This window comes from Eleginops maclovinus, chromosome 2 (genome assembly GCF_036324505.1).
Source record: "Eleginops maclovinus isolate JMC-PN-2008 ecotype Puerto Natales chromosome 2, JC_Emac_rtc_rv5, whole genome shotgun sequence".
Classification (NCBI taxonomy): domain Eukaryota; kingdom Metazoa; phylum Chordata; class Actinopteri; order Perciformes; family Eleginopidae; genus Eleginops; species Eleginops maclovinus.
In genome coordinates, this window is record NC_086350.1 from 6313879 (window position 1) to 6333958 (window position 20080).

Genomic DNA, 20080 nt, shown 5'->3' on the forward strand with positions numbered 1-20080 from the left:
TGACTTTACTGCATTTACTTCCTTTTATATAAATGGTTACAGTGATTGTGATGCCGAAACAGTTTGATGCAGCATTTCAGTCATAGATTTCAATGACCGACTTTACTGCTGCCAGATTATCAGCTTTGCCTTAATTTGTAATTTGTCTCGATGTGTGACTTATTGCTTGTTTTAAAAAAGGACTGTGATGCATTTGATGATTAAGCAGCTTATATAATTGATTTTGCATGCTCTTACCTTATTACAGTCAAAGTGATCTTGTCACTGCCAAAGTAAAGGAATTCAGGCACTTTCTGAAATCAACGGAATCCAAGATACTGTAGTATAGAAATTATTATGTCAGATAATAAGCTTAAAATGTGCCTAAATGGACAATAATAACCGTCCAAGTTCTTTAGATTTTACCTTATCTTGATTTTACATTAATACCTTTAAACACTTAAGGAAAGGGTTTAGTACCCGAGCACATTATGCAAAATTAAAGTACTTCAAAGGAACATTTCCAAATGGGGTTGTCGATTTGTATCTGGATCTCATGCTCCCTCCTTAGACCATCTCTTAAGAAAGGTATGGCACCTCTGTATGTGAAGGACACAGGCAAGCTAAACAAAATCCAAAAAGACAGCTTAACAGTATACAACACTAGCTCTTATTTCTACAGCTGGAGAGAGAGAATAACTTTAATGGGCAAAAGCGGAAAATGCGTGTTATCCTTCTTCTCCTTTGCTCCATCATCTGCACCATCTCCCCCAGTCTTGGAAAATCCTTGGCCTCAGTGCCCAGGACCGGGGCAGGGAGGAGGAGGAGGAGGAGGAGGAGGAGGAGGAGGAGGAGGAGGAGGAGGAGGAGGAGGAAACAATGCTAGGAATGTGTAAAAAACGTGAGTCATTCCCACATGTCAAGCTCCGGCTCAGCTCCTCATTTTCTCAAAAGCATGTTGCCTTCAGGTTCTCCTCATGAGCTTTTTTAACCTAGTAAGTGTCACTTTAATCTTTTGCTTGCTTTACTGGACTTTTATTCTAGGAGAACACTGTTTTGAGAGATAAAAGGATCTAATCTGCAACATCACAAATAAATGTGTTTTATTATATTGACTGTTGGTAACAATATCCGTCGAGAAAAAGGAAAACAGATACCTTAACAGTAACACATACAACTTGCCTTTGTTTTCACATGAACTTGGCTTCCATTAAGATTATAATATTTCCAACAGGACCTGAAGGCAGCAAGAGAAGAGGGGATTTCCCCTCCAAAAGTAATTTTCCCTTATGAGAAGCTCATGATAAAGCCACACTGACTGCTCTCAACGCTTCTCAATAACTGTAACATGCACACTCACTGTGGCACACAGCAGCTGCCTTTCCATACAAACACAGTTTTCCGAATGAGTGTGGCTTTAAATTACAATGCTTTGATATGTGGTCTCATAATTTATCATCAGTGAATGTGGCTTTTCTTTCCAGGCATAGACGGAAAGAACGCTGATGAACAAATGTCACAGCAGCACAAAGGACAGTAAGAAAGCAATGCCAAAGTAAGGCTATGCTTGAAATTAAACCAACCATTGGCAGTGTTGGAGAAATATTCCAATCCTTTCTTGAGTAAGCGTATCAACACCTCAATGTAAAGATATTCCAATAAAAGTAGTTCTGTTGAATTTGTAGAGTTTTATCAGCAATATGCTCTATAGATATTAGCTACTTGATTTGAAGAATGGCCCCCATTTAGAAATTCTCAAAATTGTATAAGTAAATGCTATTTTTGCACCACTTAACATTCAACACTGGACATTGAAGACAAAAATGCACTACCACCAGTCATTTTCAATCACCAACTATTTAGTTTATGTGATTAAAATCAACCAATTTATGTTTTTGACTTTTTCAAATCTTTCAAAAAAGAAAACAATGTATGAGATTGCAAAAGTGTATTATATAAAGTTACAAAACACCTTTCATAGTAATTATCACAATTGCACATCAAGCAGTTCGCCTGGATTTCCACATTGTACAGGTTTGGTGTGCCTTGTAAAATTGCGCGTTCACAAGGTTCTCCTGGCCTGCCCAGTATCCCAGTGTGCGCGCTCCCGCTCCGGGCTGGTGGAAAAAACTGCAGCGGCTGTTACCGGAGCCACGCAGAGAGAGAAATCACAGGCACTGGCAAAAGAGTTGAGCTGCACAACACTCGGGTTTTTCGTTATTCCTGCCGAGGACGACGTTGTCAAAACCGGAATTTATGGCTGCCAGGAAGTAGTAGTATCGGCGGGGAGATATTCGGCGTTTGAAAGGTAAGAAAAAGTTAGCTACGGGTTGCTTTTTTTTCTAAAATTGAAAGTGTCTCAGCCACAAGTCTCGGCAGTTTCCTTCGGCTGCCAACTTCCAGCTTGTACAGCAGGGGAAATGTCGTATCTTTAAAACTATGCTAACGGCTCCTGGCAGTAAATGTAAACTGTAATCCCTTTTAGTGATGCGTAGACAGCGGAGAAGTTTGCTAACGGTTGTAACGTCTTCCCGTTTCAATGATAGCTAATTAGCGCAGTCTTCGTAACGTTGCAACAGCACTAACGTTAGCTGCTGCTGTCATAACTTCAGGGCTGAAATACTGGAGACAGTGGATGCCGCTGCTGCTTGTATTTGGTTTAGCTCAAAAGTTAGTTTAGTGTACTCCTGGTTTTTGGGAAAGGGGCCCGTAGGCTACCAAAAGACAACTTCTCAATGTTTACAAAATGGGATAGGCGGCGTTTAACTCACCGCTACAGAACAGGCGACCACCACGGGTCTCTGTTTTTAGTATTTTTTAGAGGGAAACAGTGGGACGTGATTTTATTTGAGATATTTCACAGCCACGGATTTTGATATAATGAGGAAAAACATAGGGATGAGTGGAAAGAGAAAAGGACGCTTACTGTTACCAGGCATTCAGTACTGTTAACATTTCATGTGTAACCAAAACACACTGGTTTAAAACGTGTTTTTTTTAACTGTATTTCCGTACATTATCTCTTAATTGGAGTATGTCACGTGACGTGTTCATATAGTGCCCGTTACAGTGATGTTGATTTGCCAAATTATAACAAAAGTCGTCGTTATTTAACAGAAACGTGTTAAATAATTCTTAAGGCACAGTTTATTCTCCTTTAACATGTGGTTTCTAACACAAGTGTGTACCTTTTACAAAACACCCTGATCACCCGCATTATCCCCATGTCAAGTCATGTACCCAACACACCGCAAGACATGTGATAGTAGGTATTACATAAACACACCAGGCTTAATACTAGTCATTGATTTTTATCAGAGGCATGTTTTTTTGTCTGGCCCTGCAAATCAAAAGGTGAATGAAATGATAGCTTATTGCATTACATTACACAACCAGTGTTATTATTGTGTTGAATTCTCTTTGGAAAATGCTCCTCTTAGTTGCTGGTTAACTAACAATGGACAATTTGCTTGGAGGCTGTGATAAGTACTGACAGAAATTATATTTTCAATGTTTGTAAATGAGCAAATTGCATATAAGTTATAGTCTCAGGTGAGGTGTGAACTGTCAAAAGAGTATTTGATCTGTTCGGAGAGCTGTTAAATATTAAGGAATCCTATTGGGTAATAGTCAGTTTGATGAACAGATCAAAAAAAGTATTCTGGTTTGCATATTCTTAGGTAAGCACCAGACTGCATAAGCGTTTCTGTTTTGTTCTACAGAAGAGGATTAATCAAAAAAAAAAAGACCTATCGCATATCCAAAGAAAAGCAGAGAATATTCCTCTATTTGAAATGCAGGAATAATTGAATGTGGGGAACTGCTTGAAAAGTGAAACCTTAGTAAAAGGTGAGTGTCTATTTAAATTTTCCCTCTGTGGGACGAATAGGGGGGATTCTGATTCTATAAGCAGCCAAGAGCGCATGTCCTTTAAAATACTGTAATTATCAATCACTTCATAAGTTATCTCTTATTATGTGCTTTACTCAATCAGACATCTCAGGAGTCGGTTCACAAATGTGCAAAATATTGTGAGCTATAGCAGGAAATCAACATCTGTATCCCCTTAAAAATCCACACCAGTCAAATCAGAACCAGAATACCTTTATTCGTCCCACAGAGGGGACATTTACATTTGCTACAGCAACAACAGAGTCAAAGACAGCTTAATAAAAAAAGCATGCATTAAAAAAATATAAACGATCAACAAAAAAAAACAGAATTACACAAAATACACAACCTGTAAGAGATATAGCAGCCAGGTATGGAGATATAGCAGCCAGGTATGGAGATATAGCAGCCAGGTATGGAGATATAGCAGCCAGGTATGGAGATGGAGATATAGCAGCCAGGTATGGAGATATATGAGATATAGCAGCCAGGTATGGAGATATAGCAGCCAGGTATGGAGATATAGCAGCCAGGTATGGAGATATATGAGATATAGCAGCCAGGTATGGAGATATAGCAGCCAGGTATGGAGATATATGGAGATATAGCAGCCAGGTATGGAGATATATGGAGATATAGCAGCCAGGTATGGAGATATATGAAGATATAGCAGCCAGGTATGGATATATAGCAGCCAGGCATGGAGATATATGGAGATATAGCAGCCAGGTATGGTCCTGGTTGTGTTACTGCCGAGATCCATGATAAAGTGTATTGTTCTGCTACAACAGTGACAAAAAACCCTTGTGTTTATGAGAAGAATGTGTTTGTGAAAGTGAAACATTCTTCAGTTCCAGTGTCACAAGTTGAGGCCAGTGAAAGTTGAAGCACAATACATCTGTAAACCTCAGCCCATACGGACTCAGGAGGACAGGTGATAAATGAGCTCTTCTTTGTGCGCTCCCGTGGGACTGCAGTTGTCATTTCTTGTTTTTACTTGCTCTTGTTTTCATTACGACTCTTTAGTTGACAGTGTCAACAAAGGCAAGACATTGTTACTTCTTCACCTGTTTGTTGCGGATGGGCTTGCGGATTTGCAAGAGAATTCCGATTTTCTGATAAGCCGGTGCCCTGCGGATGCCTGTCCCCAAAGTGCGGGGGGGGGGGGGGGGGAACAAATATTTGCTGGATTGTTTCCTACAGTTCTGAATTGTGAATGTGAGCATACCTGACATTCTTTGTGGGGAGCAACAGGAAGAGGCTTTGTGGTGATCTTGATCTTTTTGGATCTCCGAGGGCTGCAAGATGTTTTGTGTGTGTCTTTGACGGATAGATAAAGTCTGACAGCTGCAGGATATACGCTCAGATGATCACAACATTTCAGGACATTTGGTATTTCAGGGCAGCTGCTAATCATACAGTCACAAGTACTTTATCTGTTTCCCCTTTGTTGTATTGTACACTGTTTGAGCAGTGTGTTCAAGATTGCTTAAATGTGGCATGAATTACATTTTCCATTAAGAGTCTATTTCTTTTGTTTGTTGTTTGCCATTGATGGCTCACTGAAGGCATATCATTAAATGGCAGTAAAAGCAATCCCTTTATATTGTACATTTGGATGAGTGAGTTTTCTGTTTCCCGGAAGGATGATGAGCAGGACTTGACTGAGGCTTATCACTATGTAATCAAATACCCATACATGTTTCAGAAGCACATGCCAGTTAACGATTAAACAAAGCGTAATGTTAGCAGAAACTACTTGATGAAAAACAAATAGCTTAACACTAGTTCTGGATGTTTGAACTCCATCATTTATCTTCTGTCTTGGGAAGCATTGAAAACCTTTCGTCATAATGTTGTTTTAGTTGGTGAATTTTAAACCAATTAGCCATATCGAGATGTAAATGTACTTTTGCACTTTTGAATCTGTGTTTTTCTTCAAGTCTTGGATTTGAAAGTAGCATGGCTTTTTTAAGGCATAGTAGTATTTTTGGACGGAGCAATATCAATATTTATGAGTATGCATTTTATAAGACTTCAAAGAAGTGTGAAATATCTGACGTCAATTGGATTTCAATAGACCATAATAAGGCTTTTATTCACACAGTAGAGCCTGCTGGGAGATTTTCATATGTGTTTGGCTGAAATGAATCCCATAAACCGTGTTTTTTCGCCGAAAGGTTAGTGACATAATGTTTTGGTTGACAGAATGCATGTGTACAGTGTGGGCTCTGTGGAGGAAGTGCCATGTGACACCACGACCCCTGACCCCTCCCCCTGCCCTGAGCCTGAGCTAGGAAACAGGTGTGACCCAGGGGTTAAGGAGCGAACACACACACACACACACACACACACACACACACACACACACACACACACAACAGTAGTGTTACTCAGACAACATGTTAATTCTTGATTTGTGATCGTTTTTTTGGTGGAAAAGGAAATGAATCCAGCATGTAAACACAATCCTTTTTCAGTCCTGTAACTAGGTCTACACTCTGATGCAACTTTGGAAAGGACAAGTGAAATAATACATTCTTTCTGGATATCAATAGGCTATTACATTCATAATTTAGTTTCTGATATTCTTGGGAAGATCTGGGGCAGAAACTGTACATATTTATTCTAATAAGGTTCAAAAAGGTTCAACGGTTTTATTGGTCATATGCACAGCATACAACATATATGTTGACAATGAAAATCTTATTCCCATGCTCCTCCAACAACGCAACATACATGGTGCAAATAAGATAAATAAAATAGTGCAAAAAGAGAGAAGAATATTTACAATAACAACAATAAGATGTAAAGATGTGAAATATATACATATGTGGAATACATTGAGAGTATTTAAATACACTGTACAGTAATTTAAATACTTTACACTGTTGAATGAGGAGGTATCTATAGACAGATGCATATGTTATGTATAACAGATGTATATGGCAGATGTGTATAATATATATATGTGTACTATAAACAGATGTGAGTAGACAATCACAGAGCTCAGGAGTTCAGCAGTCATATAGCCTGTGTTATAAAACTGTCCCTGAGTCTGGTGATAGCCTGCTTAGTTGTTCCTCTACACATGAATTAATGATCCAAATGAGCAGACATTTTGCTTGGTATGATAGTTAAAAATGCTGCTCTTGCTATAGGTTGCTAAAATGTGTATTTCTAGTCAGATTGGAAATAGGCATCGAGGTCTTAAGTTCAACACTCATAGTTTCCTCCAAAGCAAGGTCTTCAACCCCACAAAGCTCAGCTCTACTTCAGTTTCTCTAAATGTCACACTCTATGATAAACTACATTGTTCCCCTTTTATGACATCACAGATTTGGTAATGTAGTTTCTCCCTAAAGATAACACTTGAGGTTTTAGAAGGTCACAGAGTCTGATAAAGTGCAGTATGGGCTGGAAGGCAGCCATGTCTAAAAACTTCAGCTTTGTCAGCCATCAAGGCTGAGCCGGAGCCTGGTTCTGTTTTGGGTTTCTTAATATTTCATTCCGTCAGCTTCAGGTCGTGACATATACCGAGTTCATTTTGAAGCTATCGGGCAATAACATTGCACCTACCAAAAGCCAGTGGCGTGTCACCTGACTCATCCAGGTGGGAGGATGTCAGAACAAATTAAAGTAATCCTCTCTTCAGAATTCACTCAGCTGAATAATAACACATCAACAAGTCTGATTGAAGATCTGTTTTGATTGTCAAAAACCTGTTTTTATGGATTAGAATCATCTTTAATGAAGTGCAAACTGACGATGCACTATGCACTTGATTTCACACATGTGACATGACATCAGTGTTATGCGAGGTCAGCCAAGTGTCAGAATCATGACTCACTTCTGTATCGGTGTCTGATATGTGGCTCGTTGCAAGATGGTGGATGATAAAGGAGCAGATCGCTGTTGCGCTGTCATGTTGTATCGAGCCTCGAGGTACCGGCTCTGTCCGGGTGTTTGATCTATAGCACGGGGACAATCGTCAACGCTCCACCACCAGCAGCCCTGTGTGTGCTGTACTCATGTTTGTTTATCTGCCTGTGTATTTGCATGCATGTGGTCAACCATGCAGCTCGGTAAAGATTTGTTTTTGTAGTGTGCATGTTTTCATATAACCAACACTGTAATCTACAGGTTTGAATAAAAAATAAACAATTCTATTACTTTGAGCTATGTTTGATCTATGGGGCTCTCCTTGTATGTGGTTAACTCAAGATTCAACTATACATTAAACGTGTTTTCATCCAGAGAATACTTTAAATATGCAAATATAATAATCTTCACTACTTTGTTTTCCACATTCTCATGTCTCTGTAGCTCGCATTTCAAGGAATTTTGGCTTTGTAAACATTTCTGATTATCTGGGACACTCGGGGCTTTGCTGATAAGCTGTTAGCTAAGGTGCTGACCTTGAAATTAGCTGGTTTAATGAGCTATAATGGGAGGTAATAATGTAGCAATGCAAATGAAAAACAACTGTTGAATAATCAAAAGGCACACCTTTAGTTTAAGGCCTTTAAAAACAAATATTTTTTGCAGTTTTCCGTTAAAAAGTTAGAAGGCATCAACAGCTGTATTGTTATGCATAAATATGAGGACAATTAGCTTAGCTGTTGACCTTAATGACTTAACGACGGTTTAAAGCTGTCTGCTGCTGCTCTACCTGTCAAGCTTTGTCCTTTCAGCGAAGCGTGTGATTTAAAAGAGTGTCTCCTCCTCCCGGGGCAGCCAGAGTTCAGCTATTCAGCACATCCTAAACCACCGTAATGGGTTGGAGCTGCTGGAGTCAGTGATTTAATGGTGTCAGATATTCTCCTTCTGAACCGAACAGCGAGTGTGGGATAGTCTACTCCTGCCATCACTATTGTTGTGCGGGGTCCGAGAAACAAAGGCTGAGCCGGCGGTGATGTAAGGTCTTTTTATTGTTGACGTCTTCCAGACCCCTCACCTGTCTGCCTGATGTAAAAAGGCTCGTTGAAGTCTTTTTAACGGCTGATGGATGTCGGGTCACGGCAGACGTTATATCCACTGTTGTTGCTTTTGGCCGTCAGTGGGAACCCTAATGGATGAAAATGTGGCAGCATGTAGAATAAACACTCATACTTTTTTTGATGTTGACTGACCTGATGTTGCACTTCTGTCTCAAATCCTGCCACGATTCCTCTTTGGCTTGGAGACCATTTTCAGTTTGAATATTTTTGAAGCAAAACTGTGGCTATGGACTCACACAGTTGTCTTATTTATTTTCCACAATCCTTTCATAGCAGTATAAATGATAAGAGCCTTGACAAATGTGTGTTTTCTGTGCACATATCTCCACACACTGTATATATACGCTCAGGCACCGAGTACACTCTCTGACCCTGAAACCAAAGCCTTCATTTGGAGATTCCTTTAAGGGTCTGTTCCAGCTGCGTTGCATTCCTAGCATGATATGTTCTGTTATTTCTCAGACTCCCACCCACTAACAGAGTGGGGATAAGGAGTGATGTTGTGGCTGTATACCCTCAGCTGTATTAAGTAGATATCCCAATTTTCACTGGAAAACTAAGGAGTAGAAACTCATTTTTAGAGATGGCCCAATGCAGAATTTGCAGAAAATACAAGGAAAGTTCAAAAATAGGGAAATCTTAAATTGTTATCCTTGCTCATGGAGACTACAGCGCATGCAGTAGCATATAGCATAATGACAATATGGTTATTTACTCGTTCTTTTTGGTGAGAGAAGACTGCCTGACGAGCATACCCTGTGTTGGTAAAATTCTGTTCCTGTACATTTCAACCACTTTTGTGACATTATCACGGCAAAGCTTTATTTTAATGCATGGTTCTTGTGAGATGACAGTAGGAATATGGTTAAAAGATGACCAACATAGAGTGGTAGCGAGGAAATGTAATTAACCAAAGTTAGCCAGGCTAGCAAGTCCTTTACATCGATGCAACACACATGTTTTAGCCCGCACAGTCTTTAATACCTTTTACTTGTAGCTTAATTAATATTTGTTTGGATTTAATTAAACAAAGCTTGTGTCTCGGTCCATGTTATCACAGCAGGTTTGCCCTCTGACTGCACCTTGCTCTGTAGTACCACATATTCAACCAGTCCTTGAATTAAAAACATTCTTAATGTTGAATTCTCTTACAAAAATTAGTGCAAGGTTATTGCTTGCTTCCTGCCCGGTGGCTGAAGCTGCTTTAGTGGACCGGAAATGTCAGAGCAGCTAACACATCATTTATTAATAGTTTTTTTGTTTAGGGAAGAATCAAATCCGCCCCACAGAAACTGCCTAATGGACTGGGAACAGAATGGACGCACAGCCTGACTATCTATCATCACAAACTCAACCTGGCTCTACAACATGTTAAAGAATTATTGTGTCACAGTATGGTGGGTAAAAAATATCAAATTAAGCCTTTTTTATAGATCTGTGGATGCTTGGCCTGAGAACAAAACAACACACAGACTTTTCCATGCAGTAATTACTCCATGTGGCCTGATTTTTCTACTTAATTATTGTCTTTGAAGGAACTTTGCTTTAAATTCTTTAATCTCGCACACTGGATACTCTGGAGATGAATCTGTGCTCCCTTTATTACCATGAAATGTGGAAACCATCCTTGAATAAATTATCCTTTTTTTCCAGACTTCTGCAATCCTAGCTTCATCCCTCAGTCTGAGAACGAACACGGCTTATAGCCCAGGGCTGGAATGAAAGACGGCCAATACAGATCTAACAATATGTGGTTGGAGATCAAAATCACTGAATGAATCTGGATTCAAATTCCATTATTGCCTAAATGCCTTCAGGCTGAGTCCCACAGTTCTGCATTTCTCGTGATTTAAATCTGGGCGTGGATGGATATGGGGTTAAGAAAATAACTGTGACATAGAAAATAAAATTCACTGTCAACACTGTGAATGAAGTACATGCATCTTATCTTTCCCGGCATGTGTGCACCCCTGCAGATACACTCTTTAGCAGACTATTGCAACACCCATAATGTATCTGGCACAGGTGAAATGTATCCCCTGCCTGCATCAACGCATACACCCATACTGGGTCCAGTGGATACTCTTCTGACTTAATACCGTATGCAGGGTGCGATTTGTAGGGGGGGATGGTGAGGATTTCCCCCCCTCTGGTTTTCCTATCCCTACCTCTGCTAAATTATTTTTATCTCCGGTGGGGACAAGGATTTCCCCCCCTTGATAGCGATGAATGCAACTTAACTGCTAGCCTACTTAAACTCTTGAAATCTAACGATCTTCAGTGTCTTTACATCAGAGTAGGCCATTCAGCAGCCTTCTGGCAGACGGTGCATATTTCTGAACGTCATCGAACACAAAAACATTGTAACATTTTTGTGCGGGAACTTCGCAGGAAAAACAGCGCTGAACCAAACATGAAACGCGTTCAGAGCAGCATATCATCTTACTTTACAGGACCCATTTGCAGAATTGTGGATAGAAGAGGGCCGAAATGCTGCAGACAATGCCCCGATAGGAAAAACGAAAAAGCCACCACAAATTTGTCACCAGAGCCGACTGTTTACTTTGTCTAGTTTTCCAGACCTGTCCCTGAGTGTTGACAGCACGTTGTGCTATTTAGTGAAGTATTTTGAGTGTTTGATTTAAGTTAATTGGAGGGTCTTTTCATGGAGAGCATTGATGCTGTTCTATGGTGCTTTCTGCCTGTTAGTGCGTACGCATGTTTTTGTGACGTTGAATAGAAATCCATGTATGGGTTATTAAAAGTTTTGCCATGTTGTGATGGGGACTAATCCACGGACCCGAAAAAAGGGCCTGTCTACTTTTTGCGTTTTTTTCTCCCTAGTTATGCAAGTTAAAAGTCCAATGTTCTTGTCTATGAATAAATTAAAAAAAACATCCCCCCCTCTGTTTTTTTGTCAAATCGCACCCTGACCGTATGTCACCAAACCATCGGTGTATAATAAGAACTGGATACAGCGTTGGAGGCGGGGCTTCGTTCATTCCTATGAGAGCTGCTCATTAGCGCATGATGACGATATGGCCCGAGATTCTCGAAAGCAAAATGTCACAAATGACCCTTCATGCCTGGCTGTTGAGAGCATAGAGCATGCGCAGTTGAGTTTCCCTTTAAGCCCCGCCCCCCAATCTCCCGCTTTGGCGCAGAGAGAAAATAAATCTGGATTCAGCTTTTCGCGCATTTTACAACTTTACGGACCTAATGTTTTTAATACGGGCTATACAAAGATTCATACTGGGTAGTTTATTTGGTTTTAAAAAAATGATCCAGCGATTTACAGATGTCTCTTTCCCAGTGTAAGTCAATGGCTAAAAGTCTTTCTGGGCCAGGTGACGTCACGGACTGATACGGAAGTTGTAGTACCCGCTGTTTGGCCACTATCAGGGCTGGACTGGCATCTGAAAAGGGCCCGGGCACTTTTGATCACCCAAGGGCCAAGCGCCATTTTAAAAAAAAAAAAAATATATATATATATATATATATATATACACACACACACACACACACACACACACACACACACACACACACACACAGAGAGAGAGAGAGAGAGAGAGAGAGAGAGAGAGAGAGAGAGAGAGAGAGAGAGAGAGAGAGAGAGAGAGAGAGAGAGAGAGAGAGAGAGAGAGAGAGAGAGAGAGAGAGAGAGAGAGAGAGAGAGAGAGAGAGAGAGAGAGAGAGAGAGAGAGAGAGAGAGAGAGAGAGAGAGAGAGAGAGAGAGAGAGAGAGAGAGAGAGAGGCCTATATACGATGTCTGGAAGCATATACTAAAGAAGATTGTATGTTTGTGCAGTTTCAACAATTGAAATGAAGTGCATCAGCCTACATTAAAGAGCCCACATGAAAAAATTCACTACTCACAAAAACCTTCTTCTTGGGGGAGATGGTCACCGTGTCAAAATGTCCGTTTCATGAAGTGTTTGACAAAGAAACGCTGCTAGAGATGTCTTTTTTATGGTTTATTGAAACATATACTATATACACAATTAGAAATAAGACTTACGGTGTGAGAGAGAGAGAGAGAGAGAGAGAGAGAGAGAGAGAGAGAGAGAGAGAGAGAGAGAGAGAGAGAGAGAGAGAGAGAGAGAGAGAGAGAGAGAGAGAGAGAGAGAGAGAGAGAGGGAGGGAGAGAGAGAGAAAGAGAGATGCAAAGACAGGCAAAGGAAAGAAAGAGAACTGCAATTGGTGCTCTGATGATACCCTGAGGGAGACAGAAAGCAGAGGCGAGGTGAGCAAGTGAGGGCTCCCTCTAGGGAGGGGCGGGCCTTCGAGAACCAAGGAATTTCATTGGACTAGCCAAATGTGCCTCAAGAGAAGCATCCAATGGGCCACGATGTGTCATGTTTTTACCGTCGCAATCAATAAAAAATATAATATATATAATGTATGTTTTGTTTCCGGCCCTGGGAAGGCCCAAAACGTTGGAGGGCCTGGCGGGATTTGCCCGGTACGCCAGATAGCCAGTCCAGCCCTGGCCACTATTGAATATTTTCTCAAAGTCCGGAGCACTTCCTGGGGGCTTGCACCAAACAGGGAAACATAAACTCTCCTCACAAACGCAGTCCAGGGAGAGCTTTCATGTTGAGTGCTTTTCTAAAAAATAGCAATAGAGGTTGGAGCAATATTCAATTTAAAGAGGCATATTATTTGCTACAGAAAAAAAAAACGTGTTACAGAAAAACATTATTCTGAACTAACTAGTGGGTGGCTGCTTATTTGGTAAAGATCCTCCTAAAGAAAACCCACTATGACCATTTTACATGTATCTTTCTATGGTTTCCAGAATACAGATGCAAAAATTATAATCCCTCCAATATTGTGAATCAATTGCATATCAAGTCTTTTTTTTTTTCAAGACATGCAGCGCTAGTCTATAATTCACTTGATAATATATTGCATTTGGTGAGAGATTCAAGCTGGTAGAATTGAAAAATCACTGTTACATGATCCCTAACCTGGCCTAATACTGAACTCCTTATATGGCAGGATCATTCTCCCAGTGTCTGTGGTGATCTCGCCACACAAGTATTTGTTTGAGTTAGGACAAAGCCTCTGTGACTGGATGTGGCTATGGTGAGGCAACAAAATTCTGGCTTACTCAAATGTGTTGAAAGCACCGAGGGGTTCTCGCTTTTGGCCAAGTTTTGACCTCGCCAACTCTCGTGGACCCAGCATGCGTTCAAAAATAACTAATGCTTCGTGTGTTGTGCTGAAAGCTGTCGGGCATACCTTGCTGCTGTTGGACTTGTTTACCGTGGTGAACCTGAGCTATGCCTGCTGTTGGAGATTACACGGCTGGATACAGGCCACTTGCATGCCTCGATATTATCTCTTACATTCATCTGAAGCTTTTCAGGATGAAGTATGGATAGTTTTTGGAGTTGATCTTTGTAATCAGGAACATTATCTGCAAAAGGCGACATTCTATAAACTAGGTTGCTTGATTTTGCAGATTTTTTTATAGTTGTACGGTATTCTGTAAGGTCTTAATATTCAATACGGTTCCTAATCCGCATCTTGTTAAAGCTCAGTGGAATATAGAAGTCTCATGAGTTGCAGATGAGATGGATGGAGGTGGAGGGTGTGGCGCTTCTCTCTCTCAAATCCACACTTATTAATGGCTCTTCCTGACACTGCAAATGTATAAAAAACATTCCTCGTCTGTTCAGAATGCTAAACTAGGTCAACATGACTCCTATTTCTCCTGAATGTGAAATTTAGAATCGCTTTGCTGCTTATCGAGTAAGACTCTTGTATTTTTATGGCCCTTTCTAACCTTGTCCTGATTCAGTGATAAACAGGGACCACTAATACCCCGATCCCTGGGCTTTGGCTGATTTGGGCACATTGTGCTTTCTTGGACTGTAGATGACAAAAATACTGCAGCTACTATCTAATCACTTTTATATTACCGTGTCACACCATAAAACCATGCGGCCAACATAATGACATGAACCCAATTCCCCTAGGCCAACCCTTGCTTTCAATGGACAGAGTTTCAATTCACAGAAACCCAGAGCAGGATACACAGTTATCAGTATCATTATGAGAGGTGTTGCATTAGGCTGCACAGTAAAGCGGGATTAAGCACGAGGGTTTAGCAGCTGTCCGCGGCAGATATTCTACTTGGGGATTGCACAACCTCAACCACCTGATCAGGCCGTGTCATGCTTTAATTCAATCCTCACAGTGTTTACATTCTTTTTCTCCCGGGAAGATGTGTGTCGTCTTTTTACTGAAAGGGGGATATTAAAGATCTCCTATCATGCTAGATTTCAACAATATATTGTAGGGCAATATTTATACAAAACATGTCTGTGAAGTGTTTTGCTCAAAATACCAAACAGATCACCCATTGTAGCATGTGTCATACCCCTCTATTTCAGCCCTGTTCCTAAAGTGCTGATTCTGGGACTGTCGCTTTAAATTTGAGCTGAGCTGAAGCAGGCCACGCCCCTTTGGAGCGTCATGATCTCTCTTTGAAGAGAGACATTTCTAACAGAGAACTCGGCTAAATGCTGCCGTGAATAAACCCCATATTATGTTCCAAACCACATACACAATTCATTGACATTATATGTATTATGTTTACAACAACTCTAAGTCCCTCCTGCAGACATCTTGCTGAATACACAGACACACAGAGGTGCTGCTCGAGGGGATTCAGCTCGCGACTGTATATGGGGGACGATAGGTTGGGAGGTGTCATGTGGGCGGGACGTTGCCAGGAGTTCAACATAAAGCCAGCCCACATTTCCGATATGACGTCATAACCGAAGCAAGTTTGGATGAGCTCGTTTGTACCCCCATTTTTAGAGATGTGGGTAAGGAGGAAAAGAGAGAGGAATGTATTTGCTGACACTTTGTGAGTCTCCTTACACACCGGGGACACATATTGATGTATAAAAGACATCAAAAATTGCGTTTTGCGTTATAGGGGACCTTTAAAGTGTAGTGGTTATGTTAAAGAGCTATGAATAATAAGCCAACTTCCTACATGTTTTCCTTTATTGTCAACTCTATTGGAAATATGTTGGAGTAAATACAAACATCCATGTGTAGGTTTAGCTAGATTTGCCCTCGTAACCTGGCAACTAAATGTAATTCTAGCAGGAAATCTAATATTGAATTAGTGCCCACTCATACATGAGTGAGTGAATCTGATTTTTAAATTAGCGCCATGCTCGATAGTGCAGGTTGGCTTTGGCCACAAAGTGTTTAGTATTGATAAGGGATGCTGATTTAGAGGTTTTTTTCTGACAGATAGCCGATGTTAACCAATCATTAAACGTTAACCGACAAGATAAGTGCCCTGCGTGCCGGGGGGGGCTGTGCTGTGCATAAGAAGCTGATGCCCAAAACAGGTAAATGGATCTTTCATCAGCAGAAATGCACAAATTGATCAGAATACTAATATTTGATTACCGGTTATATGGTTAATTATTAACATAAAAACTGAAAAAAAGCCAATTCACTGTCAAACATTGAAACAATCCTGACCGTATCTGTCACTTTGGTTTCCAAGGTAGATAAGACATAATGCAACATTGGTTAAAAAAGCATCCCAGCATTTACCGCCTCATCATTTGTAAACAATCCTCCGCTGCCCGACCTTGCCTGACACAGCAGGACTCTTTTCCGCAAATAATCCTGTTGGTGCTGCTCAAATTAAATTTGCCTGAGTCACTCCATTTCCACCAGCTGAGTGAGGGCACATCTCAAATTACCTGTCAAACTGCTGTCGCTGTCTCACACACACACACACACACACACACACACACACACACACACACACACACACACACACACACACACACACACACCACATCCATGCTGTGATCTCATTAGCAATATCGATGCGTGCCGAATTGCTGTAACAATTATTCCCCCCCGCGGTTGTGTGAGCGATGGTAGTTTGGTGCGTGACATGATCTGGATAACATGAAGAGCGAAATGGCACAAAAACAAACACACCCATTCCTCCAGACCCTCACATACGCCGGGCCAAAGCCACAGCTATATCAGGCGGGCCGGTCGTTTGTGGAGAATGAGCGGCGTCCGTCTGGGAATGGTGTGAAGGAGCGCATGGTGAGGATATAAGGAACGGAAGTACTTTTGTTCTTTGGGTTTGTGGATTTCGGGATTGAACTGACTGCTTGCTTGTGGAACTTTGCTGTGCGTGAGTGTGTCATTGTGGTAGCAGGTGGGTGTCCTGCCCAGATACTGGCATTCAGCCAGTAGATCTGGGCCATGGGTGGAGGAAGAGGAGGAGGAGGAATTACAAGTGCAATGATCCAGAGGACTGTTGACTGACAGGAACAGTGGCTGTGCTCACACTGGCCAATGAGGATCAGGCTAGTGAGCAACACACCAGCCCAACAAGCTCCTGTACTCGGCTCATTCTATGTGTTGTTGTTGGACAATGTATAAAGTGGTGCAGGAACGAGTCCTTAAACCCGGAAGTGAGTTAGCATTTTGCCACTTCCGGTTCCCTCGTCTCAGAGTCAATGGGATTTCTCCGTAGGATTTTGGAAAATAGCTCGAAATAAGGTCTGTGGTTGATACAAATTTAAGAGGCGGATCACATTTTGTGCTACGACATTAAATACATCAGCAGTGACCCCCTCCCCCCACCGAGTTTACGTCTCTGAAAAACGATGGTTGTTAACAAGTGGCTGAATAGGACTACAGAAGTTGTCGAGGAAGATGTACGTCATTACTCCGAACACGTAAACACTCCCGCTAAGTTTGTTTGCCCCTGTTCTGCTTGTAAGCATGTACCTGCGCTCTTGCAAAGTCTTAAAATAAACCCTTCAATTTGTACAATTTTGAATCTGTCTTTTTGGTGTATTAAGTCAGTGGAAACGATCTTATGTTGGCGTGACGTTGAAGTTGTGCGACCCTGCTGTACTCCTCTGTAGTTATAGCATAACATTAGCATTTTGCTTCTGCTGATTAGATGATTCGAAAATGATAAACGTAGGGTAAACATGTGGAGATTATCCGGCTGAACACAACTAACCCTTATCAACAGGTTCGTTTTTAAATCCAGATGTTTTAAAGCCCCTTTTATTGGACATCAAATTGCTTTGTTTAATACTCCGTTGGCTAAATATTCCTAAAAATATATCTTATTTAGATGTATGCCCTACAAGGACATTGCCAATTATTTCGATCTCTCTCTCTCTCTCTCTTTCTTGCTTGTTCTCTTACTCACACATACATATTCACCCTACATGCACCAGCAATCCACTTTAATTAAAGCTCTCTCTATTGCACACACACTCATGAGTCCCTCATTACATCTCAGCCGGTTGAGCAAGAGATGCTCATTTACTTTCACTGTATAAGCGTTAGGCTCGGTATGGACGCATGACAGAAAGTAGGACATGCATATTAATCAGGCTGCTTTCTTCATGAAGGGCTTTAATTAAACAGGTCTGTCACAGTTGCTTTATAAGGCGGCAAAGGACATGTAATAATTATGACGAGAGCAAACATGAGGTCAATTCATATGAATGTTACCGGAACTACTGATTGGCAGTCATTCATAGATAAAATTGGCAGGTAGTTGGCCTTGTATAATACAGGGATTTACAACCAGTGCAACAGAAAATGAAACAGCTTTTAATGTTTAATCGCAAAGCAGTGGGCTGTTTGAAATCAGCTTCTCATTGCTCTTCACATTTAGAAAAAGACTGCAGCTGGATTGTACTCAACAACCAACAAGCCACAGTTCATATACAGGTTTTTAGCATTCATGGAGATTCAGTGTGCTTTTTTTTTCTCATGTCTTTGCTATCAACAATGCTCATACGCCCTCCACCTGTGAGTGATTGTCAGTCAAAGCTTTGTAGGGAATATAAGTTAAAAACCCACAGTTGACAAGATGTTGTAGAAATGTGGATAAATGCATTTTGCTAATACAGCTACTGTACTTGTGTACAACCGTATTGGTGTTTATTTTGTGAAGTTAACTGGAAATTCTATGATATCCTGATCAAAATGATAACCCAAATCTTTACAAATCCTGAGATCTACAAAAACGGACAGCAGTATCCCTGTTTCATTGGAAGTGTCAGGTGATGCATTCTCTTTCATTACTTCATAGGATACTCCCCATTGGAGTGATGTGATGTTTGTAAGAGTAGTTCCAACGGTTCTGGTGTTTGTGAATTCAATTACTGCTTCAAAATCACTGTCATTGCTCTTTCACAGGCCTCTCATTTCATTAAGTCATCCTGCGCAAGGGATGCCTGCAAAATATCAGTTTTAACGCTCATGTCAGCACTTCGTTGAGAAAACGCTGCCACTAGGGATTTACAGAGATGTCGAAGTGAGACACGGAGCTTTGAAGAAGGAGATTATCTTCATGATTAGCTTTACAACAGCCTGTAGTGTGAATTCAATTCCATACAAACATACTCAAAACGCTGACTTCATCACCCCTCAGGGCTCCAATCAAACTGAAGCACTGTGCCCCCTGTGTCAGCTTTCCTCAGGGAGTGTGACCTTGATCCTCAGGGATGTCTTTAAGCCTGCCCATTGAGTTTACATCACTCCGGCCTGCTGCGAGTGGAGAGAGTTTTTAATGGCCAGTTGGTGTCTTTCTGTATAAACCAGTCCTGTGTTTTCTTTGCACCAACTGGAGCTTTAAGAGTTTTGTGAGTTTACGGTAATTTGTGCCAACTATAAACAAATGAAATCCCACTGAGCATTGCTACGGGTGGCTGCCCTCAGCACGACAATCTGGAGTTTCCCCTTTTGTCCTCGCTTGTGTCTGATGTAGAGCCAGCTGCCTGCCTGGGAGATGAACAGCGGGTCGACCGAATGGAGAAAGCAGAAGAAGAAATTAGGGAGTTTAGAGAAGAAACAGTCACACAACTTCCATTGAAAGAAGAAAAAACAAATGAAGAACATACATTGAGAAGTTGGACAAAAGAGGGTCTTGTTAGGGAGTTTTATGCAGGAACATGACCCTTCCTGTCCTCCTATTGACTCATGTTTCAATTTAGAGTCTGATGGCATTTCAATGTGATGCAAGCCCTCTGCGCTGGATCAGTACGGATGCTTTATGTCTTCAATAAATGACATCATGGCTAATGTACTACAGGGTAGCTCTCCTCCAGTCATTTGTCTCGTCGTTTTGCATGCTCATTCATTCACAAACATTATATCCTATCAGTCCCTTG

General features: G+C 41.1%; 1 protein-coding gene across 2 annotated transcripts in view; it reads left to right on the forward strand.

Annotated features, from left to right (window-relative positions):
- The first annotated feature begins 2146 nt into the window (after window positions 1-2146).
- peak1 (pseudopodium-enriched atypical kinase 1) overlaps window positions 2147-20080 on the forward strand; it is a 100310-nt gene continuing 82376 nt past the window's right edge. For both annotated transcript variants that reach the window (XM_063909886.1, XM_063909895.1), the window contains exon 1: window positions 2147-2287. The gene's annotated coding sequence lies outside the window, so the exon portion shown is untranslated. The remainder of the gene's footprint in view (window positions 2288-20080) is intronic.